Below are 4557 nucleotides of genomic sequence, written 5' to 3' on the forward strand. Positions count from 1 at the left end.
TTGAGTGATCTGTCCGTGATTTTTTATATTCATATACTTTCATAGAAATGTTTCTGTTGTGTCAAAAAAACTATTTTCTACATTTTTTGTAAAGTTGTTGCAAAATAAATAACATTTAAAAATTACTTAAAACACACAAAAAAAGCAGGTAGATGGAAAAGTAACTTTATTTTTATGGTAAGATTTATTTATTGTATATTTAGTTTTTAGCCTTGGTCGCGTGTTAGCTTCACTGCTAAATTCCTGAATACTTTTAATAAAAAAAACAGTTTCTGCATATTATATATTTCCGTCTGCTACCGACTTAAATCGCAACGCTAAAAGTGTGCGTATGTAAAAAAAAGCACAATATCTTATGTACAAGAACACCTTATATGCAGATTTTAATAATAATTTAAAAAATGTAAGTAAACCTCCTTTTTTTTTCAATAACAATGTTATCATATCAATACAGGCGCACACTCTAAGCAAACAACGAATTTCATGACGCGGAGGTTTCCATCGGCTGTCTAAAGCGTTTAATCTGTGCATGCGCACAAGAGAATTTCATTAAGAAAGTGTAACTGTAAATTTCATAGCTCCAAGCAAGTTTTATTTTTGTTTTTATATGAATTTCGAGATACCGACATAAAACTTAATGATTTTATAATGTATGCATAGAAAAAAATAAAAAAAATAATAATAATAAAAACAAACGTATTATTTTTAATTTTATCATTAATATTGTGTAGAAATAACTTGGGGGTGCTGCAGTCCGACAGCTCCATGCACGAACCGCCACTGCAAATGTTAAACAAAAATCAATAATTAGGCACAAATCCCATTCACAAAATGGAGGAGAGGCTGTGTACCTATTTATTTGTTAAAGGCTTATCCATAGCTAAAGTTTTTACTCGCAACAATCACTCCAGAGACTGTCCTATTTACTTAAATCAAATCAATGATTTTTATATAACAGAAAAGATTGATATGTTCAATGCAAACATTATTGATATGGACATGCAGATTAATTACAATCAGAACGTTGGAATGGAATTGGATGATAAACTGATCTGGAAAACTCGATTGTTTTGTGGCGCGTACAGAAATGGGCGATTGGAGAAAAGGGAAACTAAGCGGCTTTTGCACACCATCGGTGAGAGTTGTAGACCTACGGAACAGAATTAGGTTATTTACTTATCAGTAGAAGGATATCTGATATTGATTTAATTATCGGGGTGAGCGCGTACGCAGACCCCACACTTAGAAATAATGCGCCCGAATCGTCCACATTTGGGAAGATCGCAAAGGTCAACCCAACCGCAGTGCAATGGAAGGGTCTCACTCTGGAGGAACGACCTTATTGATCGCCGTAACCTCTATGCAAGGTAAGTATTATATTTAGCCCTTCGTCCCCGGCCTTGGCATTATCTACTGCCAAGGCCTCATTTGGGGTACGAAGAAGCTTAGGCACAAAGGCCAGTAAGGGGGAGTGGGGGAAAAAGGGGTCTTTTCTAGTCCTTAGCTAGACTTGCGTAAGATAGCAAGTACTTTATTATAAAACCTATACTAGAGTTTCTATCACGCACTGTTTCGCCTAACATTCTTACCCGGACCTACTTAAAATAACAGCTCCCCAGCTTACGGGATGGCAGGCGACATTCACGCTGTGATAAAAGAAGAACATATAACATTATATACAAGAAATTAAAAGGAAAAATATGTACAAACTAAAGAAAAATTTTTTTTTTTTTTTTTTTTTTTGTAATGGGGGTGAGATGATGGGGAGGGGGGCAAACTAGAATACACCCAAAAAGAAAGAAAAAGAAAACAAATTAACAAAATGCCTATGGGGGCGGGTTAGTAAGGGGACCCTCCCTACCTAACGGCTGGTCTGTCATATGAAACGCCCACTGTCTTCCGGTCCTCTTCCCCCGGGGGGAAAGGGTGAAAGCAAGCAGGTCGTTCCCTAAAGGGGAGTGGAGGAACTAGGGACATGTATGGAAAATAAATTAGGGTTGGGGATAATAGGGATGGATGGCGTCTTCGAAGATAATGTACGTAATGGGCAAAATAGGCCTGGGACAAAATAAAACAAGTGGACTATTGGGCATCTTTGGAAGCTCTCCTAGTGCCAATCTATCAAAAAATAAAAAGCTATGGGAACAGGATCCACACGCATACTACCCTAATCTAGGCCCTATAAAAAGCACAAGCTATCCACTCTTGGTGGTTACTGCCTATCTAGCCTTAAAACTACCCAATATTATAAGGTAAACCTTATATTACTTGTCTTGATTGGGCTGGGTTCCGAGAAAAAGAAACCTCAGCACCCTAGGACCAATACCACTAGGGTGGAAACACGAACTTAAATCTAGCGCCTCGTCGGATGCACAAACTAGTGTTGTGCACCCATCTTCTATCAAAGTCGATGTGGGGCAATCTTTTCCAATCACATCTGATTTTCGTTTTAAGTTGATGCTTAAAACGAACAACCAGATCATGATCGGAAACAGACTGCCCCCTATAGACAATGTCCAGACGTGAAACCCACGTCACTAACCTAGCCACCGCTAGGATCGCTAGAAACCCCAACCGTTTCTCCCTGTCAAACGGCGGATCCACATTATCGACTACGTATGCTAAACTAAGTGGCACCGACTGCTCGGGGTCGATGCGAGCCGTTACCCCCTCGACATACTCCCAGAGACTCCGCACCCCGCTGCAAAGAAAGAACGCGTGTTCTCTCGTTTCCTCCTCCTCTTCATCATTGCAGCGTGGGCACGGGGGATAGTAATAATCCCTATCATGATCGTCCCTGGCTAGTTTGCCGAAGAGTGGCAGCGCGTCTCGGACTAGCCTCCACGTAAGCGAAAATTCAGCATTGTTAATATAGCTACTGGCAGGCGCCCAACTCCACAGCGAGAGAACTTCCCCCCTCGACAGATGTAGCCGCTCCACCAGCGGGTCTTTTGCAGTCCCCTCCACTACGTCCCTATATAGCAACCACCTAGGCCGTGCAAGGTCACTGGACCCCGGCAATGCCCTAAGGGCGGCTCGGCATTCGGTCAGGAAACACCTTTCCCCCGACGGTCTTCTGCGACCTTCAGCGGCAGGGTTGGATATGAGCCGTGGGAAAGCTTGCTCCACGACTGGTACCCAGGGCGTTTCCTCCATCAGTGTCCGACTCAGGAATGCCAATCTTTCTGCATGCTTGTGACTAAGCAGATCAGGCATCCCCAAGCCTCCCTCGCTAAGCTTCTGTGTACAGACCTGTCTACGGACATACGGCTTTCCTCCTACCCAAAGAAGTTTGAATAGGAGTTGCTCTAAAGCCTTACAGCGGTCCGCAGGCAGGGGAAGAACAGATAAACGGTAAAGGATCAGCGGAAACACGTATGTAGCACATGCCTCCGCACGACCCTTCAAGGACAATTTCCTCCGAATCCAAGTCCCTACTGACGACTCGACCTTAGTCTGTACTTCCGACCAATTCTTGTCCAGCTGGAGGTCCGGCCCGAACCACACACCGAGGATCTTTACTGGGCCATCTGTCCAGCCGAACGCACCTGGAAGCGAGTTTACCCCGGTCCAGGCGCCCAACCGCAGGCCAACGGACTTGCTGCGATTGATCACGGCCCCTGTGACAACTTCATACTCAGCGATCGCCTCTACCACCGCTTCAATGTCGGTTCGTCGTGCGACGAACACGGTGACGTCATCGGCGTACGCGGACACCCTGGCAACTTTGCCGCCAGGCAGAGCTATGCCGCGTAGGACTGGTCTCGCCGCCTCGTCCCTTAATTTGCGAAGGAAGGGCTCCAACGCCAGGACATAAAGCAGAGGCGACAGCGGACAACCCTGCCGCACCGACCGGGAGACCCCAAAGGACTCCGACAACCTACCATTAACTTGCACCACCACCGCGGGATCACGATACAGGGCGGAAATCCACTTGCGGAAGTCCGGACCAAAGCCGGCGGTTTCCACAACAGCCCTCAGGAACCCATGGTCCACCCTGTCGAACGCCTTGGACTGATCTAAATTGATCATCGCGGCTTCTGTGTCGTCTTCTACCCCCTCTAAGATCGTGCGAATCAAGTGCAGATTGTTTTGAATCGATCGATCCTTCACAGCGTAGTTCTGATCCAGTTCGACCAAGTCGCCGATAACAGCCTGCAGTCGATTCGCAAGAACGCGGGACAAAATCTTGAAATCTGCGTTAAGCAGAGTGATGGGCCTATAGTCATCTAGATTCCCCCCTCCATGTTGGTTCCCCTTCTTCAGAAGCGTGACCACTCCTTTGGTTACCTGCCTCGGGATCGAGTCCTGGGCAAACCAGTGGTTAAACACGCCCGTCAGAAGGGGCACAAACATGGGCGACAGCCTCAAGAACAGTTCGTAAGGTAAACCATCGAGCCCCGGAGATTTGTTGCGGCCAACCTGCTTCAACGCAGTAATGACCTCATGCTCCGTAACCATCCCCTCGCAGCTAGCCGCTCGGGCCGCAGTAAGGCGGGGCGAGCCAGCTAAATAGCTGCCAAACTCCTGGCCGCGGAGTCTGGGTAGTTTGGTGAA

The 4557-nt window shown here is 45.9% G+C and overlaps 1 non-coding gene across 1 annotated transcript; it reads right to left on the bottom strand.

Annotated features, from left to right (window-relative positions):
- Nucleotides 1–1212: 1212 nt before the first annotated feature.
- Nucleotides 1213–1375, bottom strand: LOC145271572 (U1 spliceosomal RNA). Its single transcript, XR_013865981.1, has one exon. It is a non-coding gene; the product is annotated as a U1 spliceosomal RNA (small nuclear RNA).
- Between the last annotated feature and the right edge of the window lie 3182 nt (nucleotides 1376–4557).

The sequence above is a fragment of the Euprymna scolopes genome, chromosome 46 (genome assembly GCF_053919585.1).
Source record: "Euprymna scolopes isolate OS-2025 chromosome 46, ASM5391958v1, whole genome shotgun sequence".
NCBI lineage: Eukaryota > Metazoa > Mollusca > Cephalopoda > Sepiida > Sepiolidae > Euprymna > Euprymna scolopes.